Source organism: Mirounga leonina, unplaced genomic scaffold, assembly GCF_011800145.1.
Source record: "Mirounga leonina isolate KUSES-001 unplaced genomic scaffold, KU_Mleo_1.0 Mir_260, whole genome shotgun sequence".
NCBI classification, from domain to species: domain Eukaryota; kingdom Metazoa; phylum Chordata; class Mammalia; order Carnivora; family Phocidae; genus Mirounga; species Mirounga leonina.
Window position 1 is genome coordinate 1,825,351 of NW_023270642.1, and position 24,457 is coordinate 1,849,807.

At 36.3% G+C, this 24,457-nt stretch overlaps 1 protein-coding gene across 24 annotated transcripts in view; it reads right to left on the reverse strand.

Moving 5' to 3' along the window:
- Positions 1 to 24,457, reverse strand: part of PARD3 (par-3 family cell polarity regulator) — a 657,675-nt gene that overhangs the window by 363,309 nt on the left and 269,909 nt on the right. The window lies entirely within an intron of this gene.

Here is a 24,457-nt window from a genome sequence, read left to right on the forward strand (position 1 = left end):
TGCTATATTTGGAACTAACCCACTGTGACAATTCAAATCCTACTACAAATGTGTATACAAAACAGAAAATTCCAATAATAATCAAGAGGGAAAATCCTCTATTATTTTAAGAAAACCAAACAACTGCTTGGCTGTTTTTTAATTGAGGAGATAAAGCCCTTTAACATAGATAAAACATTTCTAATAGTTATTCCACTTTTACAAATATAAAGCCAAGAACTTTACCCATAACTCTGACAGCCTGACAACCAAGCAAACGAAATTCAACCCAATAGCAGTTTCCTAGGCAACAAGCACAGATACAGGCCAGTGGGAAAAAATGAAAACAAGAAAAAGCATTGCAGCATTTCCAGTAGGCTTGAGAAATACATTTTAATTGTCAAAATGTCACAAAGACAACAATATTGAAAATCATTTCATTGGAAGTGATTCAAAGCAGAATGCCATTTTCATTACAGCAAACGAGGTGTGGAAAAATAGAAAAATTAGATTCCCTTCCTTTGCTCTGAATTAAGTAGGGATGGTAATCAATCTTGTTTGATTTTACAAAATTTATCTGCATTAGTACAGATTTCTAATATGTCTCCTTAGTTTTCTCTGCAAATGTGACCCTACACTGATTTAACATACGAAAGAAGGGTCACCGGGAGAAGGGGGGGGCAGCAGGAGAGTGTCCCTGGGCCACCACTGTTATAAAGCTCATACATGCTTAGGTTTTAATTCAAACAGTAAATATTTCAAAACACACATTAAAACAGCACTGGGCTCCCCATAGTCTCACTTGGCTTTGGTTTCCTCACCTAGAACAAGAAGGACATGGATTCGATCTTAAAAACCTCTTCAGCCCTAACAGCTTTGGATTTTCGGAAATAAAATACAGAAAGGCTATTCTGTCTAGAAACACTGCTTATAAAATAAATACTCTATCCTAGGCCATTTTAAAACTTTTTCTTTAGAGGACCTAAACTCTGACAGTTAACCTTTAGAAAATAATATTGGAAATGTCCTACTCCATGGCTATTAAAATGTCTAAGTTTTACATCAGCTTTTGTAACCATGATGACATTTGCTCTTATATCTATGTCAGGAACATTTGCTTGGATTAAAAGAAATGTGCTGGATGCCCTTAATCTATGCTTTCATACAACCTGTTACTACAGTCTTGTGAAATAGTCTATATTTTCTCCAAAACTGTCTTGTCAAATGCTTAGTCAATTCAGGAACTTAGGTTGAATTGATCAAGTAATTCAGGCAAAACTACCAATTTAGTAGCTTCAGTAGCAAGTGTTTTTCTGATAATTCACCTCTCAATGATTGGTAAATAAAAAGTATAAATAGCAAAATGGAGCTTCCAAGAAAGAATATGTTCCTCATTTTTTTCTCTATCTTGTCTCTCCAACAAGCAAGATTAATATATTATAATTCATTCCCCATTCATCTACCATTGAACTCCAGCAGATCCATGCTAATGCCTTCATGAATAGGTGCCCCCACTGGAGTGGTCTTAGATATCTACATGCACTTGCATATTTCCTCTTTTTTATATATAGTTGTTCTCATATAAAAGCTATTATAATGCAAGCATGCAAATTATAACAGAATTAAGTTGATAATTCAAAAGCAAATTCCCAGAAATAGTAGCACATATGATGGTGAGTTCGTTCTTGTGAAATTAATTTCAACTCACTTATTTTTGTTTTCTTTGTTGCTCTTTATCTTACTCTCTAGATTCTCTTACTGTTTACTATTCAGAACAGTGGACAACAACATGCTTCCACAGAAATAAGCTCTTTCTTGCATGACATGTAATCAGCTCAAAGAAAATTTAAACAGTATGGTCATTCAAAGAAAAATAAAAAGAGTAAATCCTAAAAGAATCTCATGGGTAGATGGCCTAAAATTGCGTATGTCTGCCAGGAGTCTGACAGAGCTTGTGTTGGTCAGAAGAGCTAGTAAGGAAGGAAACATTAAAAGATTTTTCTTATTTCCCTTTACACATTAGCTGCCAGGAAGCAAACACGAAGTTTTGTGGACCGGAATGCTAGGTGATAGATGGAACAGATAGAGAGTACACATACATAAAATTTCCTTTACCTTTGTCTTAGTTTTCAACTTCAACCTTTTGCATAATTCCCTATTTTTATTAATTACTGTTGTTACCGTTATTTTAGAGATCAACATAAACCCGTATCTACTAGATAACAGAGTATATACGCTATTCGGGTCTATACAGTATCAACTACATATTTATACAAAAGAGAGTAAGCTTTAAAACACCAAAATTAATGGGATATACACAAATGATTTATTCTAACATGTCTAGAACTTAAAACTGCTCAGTGTACGTTGAAAGAAATTAATTAATTGGAATTTATTTATTCTAAGCAAGTCTTCCAATTATGTATCATGCATTCCATAACAGGCTTGGGGCTGAACACTGGTCTTCCTTTATCAAGGGGTAAAAGAAAAGAGAGAGAGACGTCAAATCTTTCAAACCTTTGAAACCTCCAATGTCAAAAAAACCTCAGCTACTCGAAAGCAAATCATGGGTAAAAATTGTCATGACCTAAGTGGAGGATCTTTACAAGGGATTAAATGGGATTAAATGATGATTTGCACACTCTTTTTGTACTTGCACTTCTAAAAGGAGAAAACAGAAATTCCTTTTGAAAAGAAACAGTATGCAGCATTTTTATGAATTAATCATAGGACCCATTAAGAACATACTCCCTATCAGAGGGCTGGCTCTATCTCAAAACACATTTACTGAGTTAAAATACCAAAAATACACATTAACTATTTTTATATGACAGCCAAGTCACTGGAAAAGACCAAAGAGAAAAAGAACGCTTCCTTCACTTCTCATCAGGTTAAAATTTGAGATGCTGATGTGTACCACTGGGAGCACATGACGCTGAGCACACTGTCAGCTCTGGTCCTGCGAGTCCTGCAAAGGATCACCATCCAAAAAGGTTTGGGAAGGTAGAAAGTCACAGCTCAGGTTTATCTTTACCTTTTCACACATAAATAGGCATAGATGTGATATGAAAATAAATGCCAAGAATGACATGAAAATAAAAAGCCAAGAAGGAGGGGGTGGTTATACACATTTTTATCAGAATGTGAACATTCTCTCTTACCCCCTTTACCCAATCTAGTCAGTGTCTTAATACAGGTAATCTAGAGATCTATCCACCTTTTAACTTCTCTCCCCTTCCTCCACGGACCTATCCCAAAATTGCTCTAAGCACCTCTCAATTAGAATTGTCTACAGTAACTATTTATCATACTTATCTTATTCCACTGTTTCTAACCAACTCAAAAAATGTGACTTGTCTGTGCTTGATACAAAGGATTTCTAGAGATGGCTCATACCATCTCACGAGAAAAGATTACATTTTAAATTTTTGAGAGTTGCTTATTAGAGTCATCATTAAAAATGAAATTATAGAAACTTACAATCAAATAAATATTTTACATTTTATCATTAACTATACTCCTGATGCACCTACTGCATCTGTCTGGTAGAAATCTCCTATGACAGTATGCTACTATGCATCTCCTAAGGACTCTATTTAGTAACATAACTAACTTGAAATTGGCCACAATAAGGGTATTTACACTATGGAAATGGACAAATGCTACAAAGCCACATCTTCTTTGGTTTTCAGAGATTCAGTTGTAAAACATTCACAAGTGCAGCAGTCATGTAACCAGACAAACTCCCTATGCTCCTGGACTTAGGGAAAGTACAAGGCACCACACAGCAAATCGATGGAATCAGGGCAGACCTATCAGAGAAACTGTGATTTCAGCAGAGTCCTGAAGGTTAAGTTGAGGTTAGCCAGGTGTGCAACAAGGATGGAGAAGAAGCTTTACCACACAAGGAGAAAACGGGGCACTTGGAGCTAAGCAGACCTGCACCCAAACAAGATACTCATAGAAGGGCGCTAGTTACAGGATCCAAAGAGATGCAGTTGAAAAGACAGACACAAAACAGTTCTCACAAACCTTGACAAAACACACTAATGTTCTTAACTTTGTTAAAAAGTATTGAGAAGCTTTTGAAAGTTTTTAAAGCACTGGGGCAAAAAGAAGAGATGTGACTCTCTCAGCAAGCAGGTTGGACAGAAGGGCTGATGTAAGAGGTGGGCCAGGAGACAGGTCTGGGAGCTCGAGCCTCTCCTGACAATACAGCACAATTAGGAAAAAACTGCTTGACATGCAGCACTATGGTGGTTTTATTTATTTACCATTTAAATGCATGCTCAACTCCACTAATATAAATAGCATTAAACACATACAAGAAATGATAAATTTTAAAATATGAGATAATAAACTGAAAGTGTATGTAAAGATCTAATATCCTGTTTCCACGCATCCATGATTACGCATCCCACTTCAGACACCACCAGTGAGGCCAGCCTTGGAAGAGGAACTATAGAATATAAGATCACTAGGATGTGGGAGTTGGAACCATATGCCACTCTCAGGGATGAGCAAGCTTGTGCTAAGACATACCAGACTGGGAAAAAACCTCGCCAACACTCAGCAATCCAGGCTATGACCAAATTCCCTCACACTGTGCCTACTGAAGACATCACAATAGTTTGGCCCAATTTTCTTGCCACTCCATTTCACCAGGGACAAATATCTCATTAACTGAGATGCCATTTCTTCTTCACTACTTGAACAAAACAAAAAGCAAGCAAACAAAATCTTAAAACCCTGGCTACCAGTCATTGTAAAAATGTCCTGGATTCCTCTGAGGTGCACCTCCCAATGCCGGCACAATGGTGTATGTGTGTGCTGGCATCCTCCTGAAGGCCAAGCAGAACTGCCCATCAGTGCTTCTGACACCTGCCACCTGCCAAGTAACACCTCAACAAATGCATGATCCTAAGTGCCCATGGGAACATCAGTCTTACAGTTACTAAGAAGTTCATCAGAATCCAAATAAAGGAAAATTGGAATTGGCACGGAGAACGCATGTTGATTGATCATGCCCTTAAAAAGATTCATCTCTCTCCAGTTATGGAATGAATAAGTCACGGGGATGAAAGGTACAGCCCAGGGAATATAATCAGTGGTATTGTGATAGTGTTGTGTGGTGATAGATGGCAGCTACACTCATGGTGGGCACACCATAAGGTACAGACTTCTCTGGAATCACTATGTTGGACACCTGAAACTAATGTAACATTGTATGTCAACGAGACTTCAATTTAAAAAAGAAAAGCAACGTATGCAAAAACTAAAAACCTCAAGGAGGGGGAACTGGAAGAAGATGGTCAAAAGGCACACACTTCTAGGTATGAGATAAACGAGTACTAGGGATGTGATGTACAGCACGACTACTGCTAACTACTGTGGAATATATAGGAAAGTTTGTAAGAGAGTAAATTCTAATAGTTCTCATCACAAGGAGAAAATTTTCCTTTTTCCCTTTTCTTTAACTTTTACTATACCTATATGAGAAAATGGATGTTAGGTGAACCCGTCATGATCATTTTGTAACATATGTAAATCAAAGCATCACACTGTATGCCTTAAACTTAACCAGTGACGTATGACACTTATTTCTCAATAAATCTGGGGGAAAGAAATTAAAAAAAAAAAAAAGGAACTCTCAAATAATCAAGAGTAGATTCACTACACTCTCCAGCATGACTTCGAAAATTGAAATTAGACTATGATGTTCTTGATTTTAACTTACTTTTAAGCTTAGCAAAATAAAAACAACGTACCCAAATAGTGATTTCTGAATACCCTTTCCTAATAACAGGACAAGAATGCTAAAGGAAATGACGGATTCCAGGTATGGGGCAGAAAATGTATAAGATGAGCATTGAATATATTGTCATTGCAAAAAGCAAGGATGCTCTTATCAAAAGCATTCAAGAGCCAATCTAGACAGGTGTCATTACTATAATATACGGCAATCTGAGCACAAGTAAGAATAATAATGCAATAGACTGAAACAATAACTATGACATGTTTTTAAGTTCTTAATGACACATTTTTTTAAAGGAGTGGGGAGAGAAACCAGAAGGATGTTTGCCTAGAAAACCAACTCATTATTCTGAAAACTAGTAAAGAAAGAAATGGAATTAAGCATTTGGTCTGTCGTAACAAACTAGATGACAAGGAAAAATTTCTCTTTATAGAAATATTCTAGCTAGTAAGTGAAAGACAATTAGAATATCAACATGTTGAAAATATAAAAACAAATAATGCAAAGAGGAAGTAATCACCAATGCTGCTAATATTGCAAAATGAGAAACAAACGGACTTTACTTTCCATCTCCTGATGGAACCACACAATACCACCTACAGATACTACTGCTGAAAAATCAAAACCAGAATCAAATCAAGACTCTGTATCTAATACAGGGACATAGAAACACAGTTGATACCACAGTTGATAGATTCAGCAAAGTTCAGGGAGAGAAAAACCACAGGAAAAACAATACAATTTCAATGAATAAATCACAATGTATGTGTGTGTGTGTCATATGCAATGTGTAAATTTTCTTTGGGTCCTGATCTAAACAAGCCTACTATGAAACCACATTTATAAAACAGAGTGATTTTAGGGCACCTGGGTGGTTCAGTTGTTAAGCATCTGCTTTCGCCTCAGGTCATGATCCCAGGGTCCTGGGATCGAGTCCCACATTGGGCTCCCTGCTCCGCGGGAAGCCTGCTTCTCCCTCTCCCACTCCCCCTGCTTGTGTTCCTGCTCTCGCTATCTCTCTCTCTGTCAAATAAATAAATAAAATCTTTAAAAAAAAAAATACATATATATATAAAACAGAGTGATTTTAATAATATTACATAGCATTAAGAAAATACTGTCTTTTCTGAAACAGTATGGGATTATATTAAAAAGTTTTTATCTTTTAGAAATATATACTAAAGCATTTTTAGAAGAAATTATATAACGTATGGAATCTACTTCAAAATAAACCCATTTGGTGTAGTAAACATGAAGCAAGATTGGTCATAAATCGGTAATTGTTAGACTTGAGAGATAGATGTGGCATTTCATTACACTGCTTTCTTTAGTCTTGTGTATGTTTCAAGTTTTCTGTAATAAAAAACTTAAAAGATAAATAAATAAATATAAAGACAAGTGAGAAACATACAATGTAGCAATATTGAATATTAGTCTTTTTTCCCGATTAGGGTTAAATTTAAAAAAAAAAAAGGAAAGCTGTCTAAAGTTGCATATTCATCATGATTTCTATAATATTTACTATGCTACAGTTGAATGAATCTCTTTAGAACAGACTGTGCTGACTTTATAGAACATTCATTCAGAAGTGGCTCAGTTTCACTGAAAAGATTTCCTAATTCAGCCTCCTAAATGCTGTTTTTCAAAAATTAAATGACTTTTAAGATGCAACAAGAGGGGCGCCTGGGTGGCTCAGTCGTTAAGCGTCTGCCTTCGGCTCAGGTCATGGTCCCAGGGTCCTGGGATCGAGCCCCGCATCGGGCTCCCTGCTCCACGGGAAGCCTGCTTCTCCCTCTCTCACTCCCGCTGCTTGTGTTCCCTCTCTCGCTGTGTATCTCTCTGTCAAATAAATAAAATCTTTAAAAAAAAAAAAAAAGATGCAACAAGAAATTACTTCAGTTAATTTAACAACATGATTAGTGGGTCTAGATGTGGCCTAAACCCCATTTAAATTAGATGTGTCTTGATTATGAAAAGGCAAGTAACAAATACTACTATAATCAGATTTCTTACATTTTTCAGAAAGATGAAGCACATTTGATCATAATCAAGTTACAGAGACAAAGCAATTGTGTTTTACCCACATATACTTAGTAGATCTTTTCAAGGAACACTGGAGTGGTACATAGTAAGTAATGGTGAAGAAATGTGAAAAATATTCTTATATTAATTTGATGTTTTTAAACTATATTACTAGAAGATACTCAAAAAGACAGTATTTACCAGTAAGATTAGTAGAGGAGTAGACAAAATTTTCAAATATGAGAAGCAGAAAAATTAGAAACTTGCAACCCATAGGAATTAAAAGGAAATTATAAAAAGCAGTCAGATGTAGATAGACTTCACTATTTATTAGCTTCACCTGATTAATAACTCCCTTAAAAATCTTTCTATGTATGTGTCACGTGTGTGGGGTGTATTTATTTCAAGGACAGAGTTTATGAAAGTAAATCAAGCAGGAAAAACTAGGTTAAAAAATCTAGGAAATATAACATTTCATTTATTTAAAAACATAGTATATTAATCATATGGAAAAAACTGTCCGATTAGTTTTATAAATAATATCTTCATCTCATATAGTATTCTTTAATATTGCTATTATATTCTTTAACATAAATATTTACTTGAAATTTTAAAGGCAAAGAATTACTGCAACAAATACACACACACACACACACACACACACCCCTTTCCAGACACTTTATTTTTTTTTTAAGATTTTATTTATTTATTTATTTGACAGAGAGAGACACAGCGAGAGAAGGAACACAAGCAGGGGAGTGGGAGAGGGAGAAGCAGGCTTCCCACGGAGCAGGGAGCCTGATGTGGGGCTCCATCCCAGGACCCTGGGATCATGACCTGAGCCGAAGGCAGACGCTTAACGACTGAGCCACCCAGGCATCCCTCCAGATACTTTAGTACATCACCGTAATGGTAGTTCTGACTCTTGCATAAGAAAACAGATTATACACATCAACATTTTGCATCACCAATGATGGCTAAGCATCATTTATTGTAGATGAGTCAGGTGGAATCAAGGTCTACAATAGCCAAGTTCTGGAGAATACAGTTGTGCCATAGTACTTACTTAATGGGTTAAGTTCAAAACTATTGTTTTATTTTTATTTTTTTCTCCAAGTATATACTCTGTCTTTAAAGTTGGTAAGGGAAAATAACCACAACTATAAAATTATCTGTAGTTAAATCAAACTTCGCTCCCGAAGCAATCAAGCCTTGTACTAAGATCCTAACAAAAATGCAGCAATTTAGTATGTCTTCATAATAAAAGAAGCAAATAAAGATGGATGACGTAACTAAAAGCAGACAGCAATCATTTCAGTTGTGCTTTCAGCAGATATTTTTTCTAATTAAGGATCTCAATTTTCTATGCTAATAAAGTATTGCACTGGCCACTAATCACACATATCCAATTGAGTATATAGATGTAGAAGGTTATTTGTGATGTTTCCATATAAATTTACAATCTTGGAGAATGTACAAAACTTAAAATATATATAAAATTATATTCAATAGAAAATATTACAAAACACTTCTTCAGTGTAAAAAACATTTCTATTAAAGGAATGCTAGCACAACTGTAAGTAAAATTAAAAGATCAAGTACACATTTGAACTTGGATCTATACAAATCTTATATTCAAAGATATGAAGTCTTTCATCACACTGGATTATTTAGAAATTGAATTGACTAGACTGTCTACCCCTCTAAACCAACTGTGACCAAGTCTATGCTTTACGCCCTTCCTCTTGATACCACTGCCATGCTCACGGGACAGAGAGGAAAGGGGCGTATACTTCTTGAATGCAAAGCATTGAGCCAGTTTCTGCATAGCGATGACGAAGATAGGATTCTTCACTTTATAACAACTTACAAGCTAAAGAGGTACATAGTGGCCACAAAATGAGCAGAATATAAGAAAACACAAAGAGAAAAGGGTGCTAGACTTAAGAAAATGTTTAATTCTTTAAAAGACTGGTAAATGCCCACGAATCCACTTCTTTACAATCAAAATAAGAAAACAAGGTGAAGTAACACCCAAAAAAAAGGCCTGTAGGTAAATGTACTCATGGAGAATCATTAGAATAGTCTTCAGTCACTTTAAAGTCTCTGTTCAAAACAGAATGATTGGGGTGCCTAGGTGGCTCAGTCGTTAAGCGTCTGCCTTCGGCTCAGGTCATGATCCCGGGGTCCTGGGATCGAGCCCCCCATTGGGCTCCCTGCTTTGCGGGAAGCCACTTCTCCCTCTTCCACTCCCCCTGCTCCTCTCTGGCTGTGTCTCTCTCTGTCAAATAAATAAAATTTAAAAAAAAAAAAAATCAAAACAGAATGATTAGCAATTTGTAAAATAGCTCGAGAATGGAACCTGATATGGAGGTTAAATAATGAAAATTACACCTAATATTTATAAGTACCATCAATGTCTGCAATAATCCTCAAAGTCATTCTTCACATCCTTTATGGAAAGGTCTAGAATGTAACTAAAGTAAACATCTACATGGCGTACCTGGGTGGCTCGGTCAGTTAAGCATCCAACTCTTGGTTTCAGCTCAGGTCATGATCTCAGAGTCATGGGATCGAGCCCCGTGTGGGGCTCCACACTCAGTGCAGAGTCTGCTTCAGGTCCTTTCTCCCTCCCGCTCTGCCCCTCCCCACTCACGTTCTCTCTCACTTTCTCCCTCTCTCAAATAAATACAATCTTTAAAAATAAATTAAAAATAAGCATCTATATAACTTTTAAGGCTTAAAAAAAAAACAAAATAAAACATAAGGAAGGGAAGAGGGAAGCTTGAGCAAGTAAGGGAGAGTACAGAAAGACAATAACATTGCCTACTGTTTTCAGTATTCACAAATTGTACATAATTTTTCTAATCAAAATTTCACACTTATTGCAAGCCAATTATTACGAAAAATTCATTTAATTATGAAAAAGAGATAAATATTAAGTGAATTTGTTACTACAGATTTTTTTTTTATCAAGCAAACATAATTACCTAACAATGGCTAGAGTTATATTTTTATAAATATCATGCCAGTTGGCTTAACTAAATAAAAAATGGTCTCAAAGAAAACCTTCTAATGAGGAGGTATTCATTACTTTCCTTCCCTGTGTACTTAAATCAAAATGACCATCCCATGAATGTTTTTAGGCCAGATGTTCATTGTCATACCCAGAGTAACCTGATCAGGACAGATGATGCCTTCATACTGAAACAAATGGTAGTAGCATTTTTTTCACTCTACTCTACAATATTAAAATATATACATATTGTGGTAGGCAGCAGAATGGCCTCCAAAGATGTTCACATCCTAATCTCTAGAACCTGCCATGTTACCTTACATGGCAAAAGGGCCTTTGTCTGTGATGAAGGTAAAGGCTCTGACTTGAGGAGATTATCCTGCATTATCCAAGTGGGCCTAATATAATCATGAGCCCTTAAAATGGAAGAGAAGGGCAGAACACAGGCAGATCTGATTGCAGAAGAGCAAGGGCCAAAGAGAAGCAAGGCTGTTGATAAGCCAAGGAAAGCAGGTAGCCTCCAGACGCTGGAAAAGGCAAGAAAATGGATTCTCCCCTAGAGCCTCCAGGGGAAGCAGAGCCCTGACAAACCCTGGGTTTTAGTTCAGTGAGATCCCCACGGCACTCTGACATGCAGCACTGTAATAAATTTGTGTTGTTTTAAGCCACTAAGTTTGTGGGAATTTGTTATAGCAGGACTAGAAAACTAATCTATATATACCCTTCTCTTCAAACATGGGGGCAGATAAATTATATATTAACTCCATTTAAGCTAATGTCCCACTTCTGAAGAGAAGAGGTGGCAAATTTTAGATGAGGAAGAGAAATGAAGATGGTGGACTGGTAACCTTTCTGGCTGAAGCAGAGATACAGATGCAGGCCCGTACATACCCCTGCCACTTGGCTCTCCCTTACCTCCTCGGAGTAGATGCATAATCTCTCAAGCCTTAACCAGGCATCCCAGACCCGTACTCAGAATTCAGTACAACTTTCTCCTAGGATTTTTGATTCATCAGTGACCTTGTTTATGCCTCCCAGCCCCAGCCCCCTTATTCTGTCTACAAAAGAATGGCTATTATCAAATATCAGTGTGTACTCATATATTCTTATGCAAGCTGATCACCAGCTGGTTTCTGTTGTACTAAGTCATAAATCTTTATGCTGTAACATCTCTGCCAAGCAAGAGAATACTCTTTTCCAACTCATTAACACAAATTCTATATTTAAAATAAATACTTCTCAAGCTGCTTTAAATAACAAATTAACTAATGGATCAGCCATGGCACAAACTACATTTTAATTAAATTGATGATAGGTTGAGTAAACCCAACAGTACTCTTTTGAAATGCCTTTTCCCATATTATGGTTGGTCTGAGGCTTCCTAGACTGATCCCATTGTAATTTTCCATCTGTAAACATGGGGATCATCGTCATAAAAGGATTTATTTTCCTAGGTTACTCTTACACTCCTTCCATACATAAGCTCACTAAATATCAGCTGTGTATATGTATACATATATTCATACAAACATAGGTATACATTAAGTTTCTAATTATTACCAGGGTACCCTTCTGCGAACAAGAAAATGTTGCTGTATGATTTGGTGGAAACCCAACTGCAGCATTTCTCCGTCACTCCGTAAGAAAGAGCTGAAAATGGTGGCTGCTTAATCCCCAGGACTGACAGAAAACGTAGGGTGCAGAAAACATTCCACAACTTTGAGAAAGAATACAAAGAGAAAGGTGATCAGTGCTGGGAACACACGATGTGACAGTATTTAAGGAGAGGCATGGTCAGTGGTTTGGATTGAGGAGACCAAGGAGGAGAGAAAGTAGAGGAGGGAGTGAAAGCATAATGCCCTTTTTCGAGTTTGAAAATTCTAGACTTAAGAGCTACCAACTGCCAATCTGAGGGAAATATTTAAAGGAAGCATCAAATGTAAGACATGGGAAGAGCTGAAGAAAAAAGATCCCTGTGAGAAGGCACTATCAATCCTTTCTCAGATGGTTCCTTGAGCATGAATATGCTTTCATATTTTGAGGCATACTAGCTGCACACACTGCGGCAACCAGGTTCTTTATAAAGGAGAAACACTATTTGCTGAAATGTAGGGAATGGACTGATCACTAAAAATTGATATAGGATTAATTTATAAGTCAATATAAATGAATGTAGTAAATCCAAAGTAACATAATGAATTCACACACTGATACAGACCTAAGCTTTTTCTTTCAAGTGTGGCCCTCACAGAGACTACTACCTATGAATTCCAAGAAAAAAAAAAAAAATCAGAAGGGGTTAAAATATCACAGGTGCATTTGCCAAGTGCCTTGTGCCTTTTGTGTAGCTTCCTCTCAGTCCTTCACTACTACTGACACAATGATTCTGAGATACGAAGCCCATCTCCAGCTGGGTGCAGGAGCAAACACAACTGAGAATGCAAAGCCATTTCTGACATTAAAAGCAACGAAAAAAATAAATAAGCAAACACAGTCTCAAGAAGTAAACAAGAGATCTATACCAAGTGCAGCAAGAAGAGAAGAAATGATTTTATCTGCCAGGCTTTCATGCTGACAAAATAATCCACAATATGGGTCTCTCTGTGACATGCGCTAACAGAAAAAAGAACCTACATACCTGGTTAGAATGGGAAAATGAAAGAGAAATCTTGTTTACAATCTAATCCTGTCTACTAAAACATTTTCATACAATTATTTTCTCTATGTATTATACTTCTTACTGCCATTTGGAAATGGGCTTTCTTGCTTTGATTGAAACTGTACTTTCTTAATACATCCATAGCTACATTACCTTTACAAATTTTCAAGTGTCAGCAGCAATTTCTGCATTTGATAAACAAATAATATAATTGGGCAAATAGATAGAATCCCATACAAAAGCAAGAGTACAAGGCAAGACCTCAGGGTCAAGTAAAAAATAATAGCCAACGACGAAAAGAGGGAGGAAGGAAGAAGTGTTCAGGCAGTGGGGAAATCTTTTGGGGGAAAAACAAATCTGTAAGAAGTGTTCTTCTCTTACAATTTCCGCAGGTTTTGACGGATACAGAGAGCTTCATGCAAGAGGGGTCCAATTCCACATGGTTTGGGTCTAATTTCAAAGGCAACTTCTGGTGAAGCCTGTAACTCACCCCCTCCTAAAGTGCCTTGTGTCAGAGGTGTGGAGATCCTGCCGAGGCAGCACCGTGAACCCCCTACAGGCAAGCTTTTTCAGATGAAAACACTGTCCAAGGATCACCTGCTAACGACAGGCTAACAGTCCATGTGATTACATAAGGCAGAGAATTTCTAAAAAACGAATACTCCTCTGACTAATGGACTGACAGTCACTATCATTAAGTGTAAGATACTATATTCCATATGGGTAGGGATTTCTTAAAAATTAAGTGCTTCACATAGATGTAAAGAATGTAAGGAGCAAATGTTTATTCCGCTTAAAGATATCTCAGAAAACTGATGCCACATAGGAAGCGCAAAGATGCTTTGACTCCAAGTCAGGTGTTGGAAATGCCACAAAGAAACCTAACAAAAAGGATCTTGAGGTATAGTAAGGGTTCATACATTTTCGGCAGTATCTCAGCTTGTCTTGATCATGAAGCCCTGAGCCACTGCTATGCCGTAAGCACAGACTGCATTCGTTTACTTGAGACTAAGGTTCCCAATAGTAAAAATAGGGCAGGCGGACCTCAAAGTTTAGGGACTGCTACAATTCTACAAAGACATGAATATCTTTTTCAAATGCCCCTTACACAATGTAATATACTGACAGCCTCAAAGGGGAGAAGCCATGCACGTGTCTAAATGTTCATGCAGTCAATGGAAAGAAAGGATTCTTTGGTAAAGTAAGCAGATAGAAATGACACAGAACATTGAAAAGACTACAAAGTTACTTTGGAATGTTCCAACATAAAGACCACAGATGAAATGTTTCAGCCCAATGAAGCAAGTGATCACTTATATTTTATTAGTGTATTTTAAAACCTAGTATTACCTGTGTACTGATGTGTGGAAAATATATTTTGTTCATTTTTTATGGATGAAACATTTCACAAGTTTAAAATAATTTTGCAACCAAATCACCATATGTTGATTACTGGTTATTTAATTGGAAAACTGAAGGATAAAGGAGGCATCTTTGTGATACCAAATATCAATGAAAAAAAGATTTTATTTATGGTATTTAAATGTAGTCCTCTGGAACAAATAAGCTGGTTCACAGACAGTGTGCCTGCTGCTGATCTGTTGTCGCTTGACAGCCCGTCTTATCTGCCAAATTGCTCATTAGGTTTGGCAATTTTCACCTGCGCCTCCAGTTTATATTTCAGCAGGGAATAAACATCAGTCTGCTTTTACCATCTTCCACAGTGAGCTCCCAACATCCCCTCAGTAGCTCAGTCCCCACCCATCTGCCATCCTCCAAACACACTCACCTTGTGTACATACCATTATTTTTAAAATGGCAATTTGGCTTCCAGCTTTGGAGGCTACCTTAGCTTAAATAAAGCAAAAGTACGAGAGAGAGAGTATGCAAAATCAGCCCCATCTTACAATACTAAGTGGGCTAACAAATAATTCACTTATTTTTTAATACAAAAAAAAAAAAAAGGACACACAATCTGAATTTAATTTAAAAAATGCTTATTTCAGGGACTATTTCTAATGTGGCACAGGTGACAAGAGCAGTGAAGACGATCCGGCTTCCAGTTGGTTCTGACCCACCCAACCTTTATTATACATCTGAAAGGAGATACTCCAATTTATAAATAAACAATAGAGGTAATGTGGCAGCCAGAACAAAGAGGTAGCTGAGAGTACTACTCGGCTCTCTGCCTGTGCCTGCTTCCAATGATCCCTTCCAATGAGCACTCTGACATTCAGAGGCAGATCAATACACAAAAAAATACAAAAGAGATACTTCGTGGGCAAAAAGCAACAAAGATATAAAACAAAATGTCTGAAACCCCATAAAACAACTTCTGATGGAATACTGTTTTTCATTTTGCAGAAGTAAAATATTCACCACCAACCCTGCAATTAGCTAGAAAATTACAATAATTACAGCAATTTTGTATCCCATCTCCAATCCAATTAATAGATATATGACCTTGTCAACATGTAATAATCAGACTGCATCTACAACAAAACTGGATGAGTTTTATATGCTGAATAGAACTTGCACAGTAAGAAGGTAATTATTTGAAATACTGAGAATACCATTTGTATGCCATGCTCCACTTCACAAGTTAAAAAGGAATACAATAGGAATATTATTTCTATTTTTCAATATATATTTAAATCAAATCCAGAAAATAGTATTCTAGTACCAGTTAATGTTAAGAGAACAGATCTCTAAACCAGAGATCTTGGATCTCTTAGCAAGGCAAAATCAATCTGTATATGCTTAGGTAAGAAAAAAAAAATAAGAGATCAAGGAAGGGGAGTGGGTGCTAATTTTAGGACCCAATCCTTCTGCAACAATTATCACTCTCTCTTTTAGTTCTAAAAGTTAGGAAGCTAGTAAAACCTTACCAATTAATCAAACAGCACTACTCCAATAAAATGTTGCCAGCAATGGATAAAAACTAACTATAAAATTAACACAGCTTAGAAATGTTAAAAATATTTAAAGACTTAAAACATAGTAAACACATACACACAATCTAATAAATCAGATACTTTTCTCAACATTCCTACAGCAATACTATTTCCAGAAATTTTAGAATTACTAAGGCAGCAGCAATTTCTGCATTTGATAAACAGATAATATAATTGGGCAAGTTCCAAAGGAATCTTGAATCTTCAGTCTGGATCTTCCAGAGGAAATATTAAAAAATTAGATTTCTGGGGTGTAAAAGAATCCTGCCACCATTCTAAGATCAGGCTACCATGGGATGTCTGACCTCTACAAAAAGTCTCTGAGAATTAAAAAAGACAAAAAAAAAACAGAGTGAAAAAAATCACCAAACTCGAACTCAATGATTTATTTGCATAGGAAATGTGTGCCCCTGAGCATTAGGTCTCTCTAAGCCTGGGTTTGAGAGCACTAAAAATAGAGAGAGTTAAACATGTATCACAGAATTATGAGGTTAAGAGAGAACAGTTCTAGTCTGATTCTGTATTGAAGAGAGGCAGTGTGTCCTAGTCAAGAATGTATGTCCTATCAGGGTGCCTGGCTGGCTTAGGCAATGGAGCATGTGACTCCTGATCTCAGGATTGTGAGTTTGAGCCCCACATTGGGTATAGAGATTACTTAAAAATAAAATCTTTTAAAAATTAAAAAAAAAGAATATATGTCCTGTTTACTTGGGTTCCGTAACTTCTCGATCCTTTAAAACATCCATCAAGTCTGCACTCAAGAGACATCCCTTATCATCTTCACCTTTCTACAATCATCTGTTACCTGTGCTTATCGTGTGCCCGGCACTGTATTAGGACTTTAAAGACCTCATTTACTACTCACAACAATCCTGAGGCAGGCACTTAGAGATTGAGGAACTGAGGCTGAGAGAGATAACTAAACTTGCTCAAATGTTCAAAATGATGTGACGGTGCCTGTAGTCTTTCTAAACCATGAATAGTACTACTCTATACTACTGCTAGAAAGGAATTTTTGCATAGCAAGCTCACGTTAAAAGCATAAAGTAGAATATATTCCCAAACTCCGGTTTGAAAAAAAAAAAAAAAAGCCCATTTATGCAAGTTACCTGGTATGTGGTTATTTCTAAATCAAAGTCTGCTTTTGCCTGAGAGGATGCAAAAACCATCCAAGGGATGCCAGGCCACCAAAAGTTTCAGGGATTTGAGGTCTAGATCTTCATATAAGATTTGCATCTTTCCCTGAAACGGCTCCATTGTCCTTAAAATAAAGGGGTCAAGGTGAAATGCTTCCAACCCATTTCTCCCTTGTCAACAGCCCTAAGGGCTGATACATATCCAGGAGGCAGAGGAGGCCCAATGCCTGGGACCCACAGTGCTTTTAGAGGCCCAAATGCTTTAATTTCTTTTTTTTTTTTTAAGATTTTATTTATTTAGAGAGAGAGAGCGTGCATGTGAGCAGGGGGAGGGGCAGAGGGAGAGACAGAATTTCGAGTAGACTCCTCTCTGAGTGAAGAGCCCAATGCGGGGCTCGATATCACGACCCTGAGATCACAACCTGAGTCAAATCAAGAGTCGGATGCTTAACTGACAGCGCCACACAGGTGCCCTTAATTTCTTTTAAAATCAGAAGGAAAACAAAATGAACTTTGAGAGATAAAGAAAATGTTTTAATTTTTTTCCTCACATCATATGCAAATGATACTTTTAGGGCCCATGAAAACTATGAAATTTTGCATGACAGAAAAAATAAAATACTGAAAATTTAAAATTATATGAATATCATTTTTATTATTGATATTATTACGGTGGGAGGAGTCCATGAAGACAAAATTGCCTAGAGGCTAGGAAAGTCCTAAGGATGCTCTGAACAGCTTTTCTACCTCACAAGATGGGAAACAACAACAAAAAAACCACACACACACATTTAAAAAATTAAAAAATTAAAAAATAAGCATCACCTATCCTGAACCTTACAATTGATGAGATATACCACTGCACTTAAAAACTTCCATGATGGGGTGCCTGGGTGACTCAGCTGGTTAAGCATCCAACTCTTGGCTAGGCTCAGGTCATGATCTCAGGGTCGTGAGATCAAGCCCCATATGGGGTTCTACACTCAGCATGGAGTCTGCTTAAGATTCTCTCTCTCTCTCTCAATAAATAAATAAATAAAATCTCAAAAAGGAAAAAAACAAAACCTACAGGATGCCAAACAAAGGGACATTTTGAAATAATGGCCTTGATGTTGAGAAAGTAAATGACTCAGGGTAACAAATCCTTTTGCCACTCAACGAGTTTCTAGTTCATTGCTTTTAACAAAATGAAAGGAAGACCTAAGCCAGTTGTCTTTCCACTGATACATCAATAAAAATAACTTGATGAAGGATGACAAAATAATGTCTGGTGCTTAATTTGGAGGGAGGTCGAAGAGCTGGTAATAGCACTGTAATAAACTCCATCTACACCCTTCTACTCACTTCTATGAACAAGATTTCCCAGATAGCAATTTCTTATTCTAGAAAAATTTAATATTTTTCAGCAATTAGAGTGTAATAGCTGGGGAGAAAGCCCCATTTAAAGAGATACATCTATAAAAAAAAATAATTTCTGGAGCACCTGGGTGGCTCAGTCAGTTAAGCATCCAACTCTTGATTTTGGCTCAGGTCATGATCTCAGGGTCGTGAAATTGAGACGGGGTTGGGCTCCATGCTGGGAGTGAAGCCTGCTTAAGATTCTCTCTCTCACTCTCCCTCTGCCTCTCCCCCACCCTCACATTTTCTCTCCCTCTCTCTCAAAAAAAAAAAAATAGTAAAAATGGACAATGACCAGACTATACATAAAAATGAAACTCTAACCCACAATTTGCAGAAACCAACCTAATAAGCCAGTCTGCTACCTAGAGTAACCAGTCCAGGAAATTAGACTACTATCTGCAACAACCAGTTCAGGAAGCCAAGCAATAACCCCTGTAACAGTCAGCCCAAAATAGACAGGATTTGAATAATAATTGACAGCTTCCCTAATTTTTGACTCTGCTTTCAACTTAGGAACAACCAGAGAAAGTCAAATACGCACCTTTAACCAATTACAAAGGATACTTTGCTTCTAGGTAGCCCACCTACAGCTACTCTATGCCAACAGCTACCATCAGGGCACATCTAAAGCCTCCCCTTTGTTTTCCTATAAAGCTTTCCCACTTCCCTGCCTGCCAAATACAAGTGATGGTGGTTAAATCCCTTGCTATGGCAATTTCTGAATAAATAGCCTTGCTATGGCAAGCTGTGAATAGCTTGTTCTCATTTGGATGTTCTCATTTATTTCCACATAGGCAAATTTTTTTATATTGCATATTTATGCTACTTTGATCAATTACGTACTAATAATGATCACCAGTATATTTGCATTTTATAAAAAATTTAAGAGTTAACATTTGGATGTATTTTCTTTGTTTCAGAGAAACGTGAAAAGATGACCAATGAAAGATATTCAAGCCTAAAAATATATTCAGTTAAAACTCTGAGTTATACTAAATGAAACAAAGTTCAAGGAAAATAGGAATTACGTAAACTTTGAAAGTTTTAAATAAGTGCTTTATGTACATGTTTCCTTTAAAAACACACACACGCACACACACACACACTTTTAGAGTAATGTTAAACACATACAGAAGTAGAATAGTATACTGAATCCCACATAGCCACTCAGCTACCCATTCCCCACTATCCCAGCCTGTTTACTTTGAAGCAAATTCCAGATGGATCATTTCCAAACATACCTACTTCATTATGTATTACAAAAAGATTAAGACTTTTTAAGAAAATAATTTCAATAACATAGCACACCTAAAAAGAAATAACTGTTTAATATCAAATACTCAAAAGGTGTTCAACTCACCAATCAGCATATGACTGCTATTCTGTTGTTGTTGTTTCATTTAAATCAGGATTTATACAAGATTCACAAATTATGATTGGATGTTACGTCTCTTAAGTCTCTACTAATCTGTGTTCCTGCTCTACCTCTTTCCCGACCTTGTACTTGATCTATTGAAGAACCTGGGTCACTTGTCTTGTATAGTTTCCCACCACCTTGACTTGACTGATTGGATGTCTATGGTGTTAACATGCTTCCCAGTGTTTAGGATTTCCTATAAATTGACAATTGGATCTAGATGCTTAATTGGATTTAGGTTTAATTTTTTTGCCAAGACTACTTCATAGTGTTATATTCTTCCATCAGGAAGATCACGATACTTAGTTAACTCTCAATTTACTATTATCTTTTTATATTATCAGTGATTGATGATAAATGCATCAATCCATTATTTCATCAGGAATGACAAAAAAGTAATATTCTCCTTCTATCATTGCTTCTTCATTTATTAGCTAGGATACCTCTATAAAGAGAAACTTCCCCTTCATCTACTATACCTCTATAAAGAGAAACTTCCCCTTCATCTACTATTTTGTTACCCAGTAATACCATTCATACAGGAAATATACCTTATTCTTTAATTCTTTTATCAGTTTTCCAAATAATAAGTTGGTTCACTAGGATCCCTTACCTTGCTTACTTATTTATTATCATTATAAACTCATGAATGCATTGCTATTACTACCCTTCCTGATGTTCTAATCATTCCTCTTGGTCCAGTGGGAACTTCAACATGACACCTGGGCAATGCTGACACGCCCCAGTCACTTTCATAGCTTTCCTTATTTTCTGATATGGCAGGATGACCCAGAATCACCTCCTGCATTTCCTGCCTGGATCAGAATTCAGCATTTCTCCAAAAAGCTCTGATCCCTCTTAATGGAAGATACTATTTCCAAAACACAATCTGGACATCAGGAATGATCAGTTACTGGGTTGGAGTGTTAATTCAAGACATATTCAGTGAACACACACAGGATTTTCCCTTCCTCCCTCCTTCGTGTGTGTGTGTGTGTGTGTGTAACAAAACATACCACAGATTCATTAGACGTTCTATTCAAACTGAGGACCATGGAATTTTTACTTACTCTCCTCTAACTTACATCTGTACCCTTTTCTTCTATATTCTGAATCCTGGATCCTCGATGGCACAAGGAATAACAGAATTAGAATATTATTATAATTCTTCATTTGCTCCACCTCATAATATCCACCCAACAATGTAAGACTAACAGGACCAATTTTACCAACAACAAACTGTTCTTGTTTGTTTGGCAGTTTTTTTTTCCCCCCCCAATCTTCCTTTGGTGGTATAAATTACTAAGTTTTACAGTTATCCAAAATAGTTAACTCTTGGATGAGTGAGCAACCAACTGGATATATATTTATGTGTAGTTCTGTTATATGATTTTTATTTTAAGAATTACTATTTAACTATTAATATTGTTATAAAGAATTTTATTTTTAAAATAAAATTTGATTATAATTACATAAAATATAATATGGTTTGAACACCAAATATACAAACAAGAGGTTGTCTCACTTCTATTCCACTTCATCCATCTTATTCTCTCTGTTCCCCATAGCTACCTATTCTTTATGGTTATCCTTTTTTATTTTATTTCTTCAACATAAGAAGCTTTTATCTAAATAGTCTTTCACTGTGTGGTCTATTTTATTCACTTTCTCATTTTTTAAAGCACATTTTTTGGAATTTAGGAAAATTTGTATTTTTACTCTAATAAAATACATTTGTGTAATACTGCCCATAATTCCCTCTTTTTTGTTATTATGGTCTCTTGATTACCTTCTATGAGCAATATCATTATTAGCTGGTCATCATGTTTCGTCCTTCAGTTTAAGGGCATTATTCAGAACGTTGTTCAATATACTGGGCTCAAGAAAATTTTTCTCAAGTGTCAGTTTGAGCTTAGATAATTGCTATTTTTGACCATAAGGACAATGATTCATTTAATTCAGGGTTTCTCTACCTCAGTACTATTGACATTTTGGGCTGGAGAATTGATGTGGATGACGTCCTATGCCTTGTAGGATATTTGGTAACATCCGTGGCCTTAATCAGACACTCATAGTATCCCCCAAATCTTTACCAGTTGTGACAACCAAAAATATCTCCAGATATCATTAACTGTCCCTTGTGGGAAATATCAATCACACCTGAGAACCACTAATTCAACTAAATCAAGGTTCTCACTTTATATGTACTACAAGGACAAATTAGTGGCAACTTCTAAAAAAACATGAAAAGATCTTAAGATGAGAATTCTGTGTATTAAATTCACCTAGGCTTTATCTTAATTCTCAAAATTAATATCCACTGTTCTAATGACCAAAAAAGTTGCATACTTTTCTTAGCTTCCATCAGTTCTTCATGCAAAGAAGGAGAGGAGTGAATTCAATCATAGCAAGACTTGGAAAACACAGGAAAGTTATCACTTTCTTTCTTCAAGGTAAGCATTAGGAGTTTATCTAAAATCTTTTATTAACCATGCCCCTAATTAGAGTTGATTACTCCTCAATTCAGCAAATTTCTACATATTGCTGGCTTCTTTATTTTCCTATCTGTAAATCAAAAAGACCACTAAACATAAACTCTTTGTTGATAAGGACTAGGCCTTATTAACTCAACTCTGGACTCATCACATATCACAATGCCTGGCCCAGTATTGTCCAACTCTTACATTATGTTTGAATCAGTGGTATTAAAACAGTACGAAAAATCATCTAAATAGATAGGGGACTCATATATAATGGGTAACTTCTACATAGTCACCAAACCTTGTATTTAATAGATGCTTACCATACACTCACCCAATGGCTGCCAAAGCCATAAAATCTAAATAAACTTAACATATAAAATTCAGAACTAGAAAGCAGTATTTATATATTCTCCCACTGATGGCTATAAGACATTGCCAATGCTTCAAATATAAGTTCCTTTGCTCACTAAGAACAAGATAACACAAAAATATTTTGTGTAAAAACAGCATTTAAATTTTAACACACAGGACCAGCCAAATGTGGGTCGTGGTGCTTAAGAAATGTTGTTGCATCCAGAACAAAAGACAGAAATTGATGGAAAGTATGCCATTCAAATTCTTCTTAACATAAAGACAGCCATTTACCTTTCCTCTAACACTTTTTTAAGGTGCCGTTAAATTAAAGGTGCATCCTTCATAAAACATGAATTAAAAACTACAACAATAACACACAAAAAAGCTCTGTATTTAATTATATAAATTAGGGTGTAATTATTCACATAAAGACACTATTTTCCAAATATCAGGCACCTGAATATACTATCATTTAATTAAAATTTACTATAAGTCACATTTAGAAATAAGTCAATCAGAGAGACAATTATATGATTTCACTCATATAAGGAGCATAAGAAGCAGGGCAGAGGACTGTAGGGGAAGGGAGGGGAAAAAAGAATGGGAAGTCATCACAGAGGGAGACAAAGCATGAGAGACTCTTAATTACGGGAAACAAACGGTTGCTGGAGAGGAGGTGGGTGGGGGGATGGGGTCATTGGTGATGGGCATTAAGAAGAGCACGTGACGTAAAGAGCACTGGTTGTTATTCAAAACTGATAAACTACTGAACACTACACCAGAAAATTTAAAAAACAAAAATCACATTTAGGCAATCCACTTTTTATAAATTAGTTTATTCCAAGAAGATAATCATTAGAGCATGGGCTTAATGAGCTGATATGCAATCAAAGAAAGTAAAGTAACTAGTGTACCACTTATATATTACCTTGCATACCATACATGGTACACACCTCACATTTGGAAAAACACTGCCCGAAGCAAATCCAAGATAAGATTTTTAAAAGAGCATATCCATGCAGTAATCAAATGTTCCACAAAATTAGTTTAAAATCTGTTTGTACATGTGTACAAACAAACCTAAATTTTATAAAGAATAAACTATATTCTAAATATTATCTTACTATATTCTATATAGAATTTTGTATTATATTATATATTATTACCTATTATATATGAAGATCTACTGATGACTATCAGTAAAATCACATGAGACTACTGGTAAAATTAGGGGCACCTGGGGTGCAGCTCTTCCAGATCTCTGACAATAATTCTGGCCCT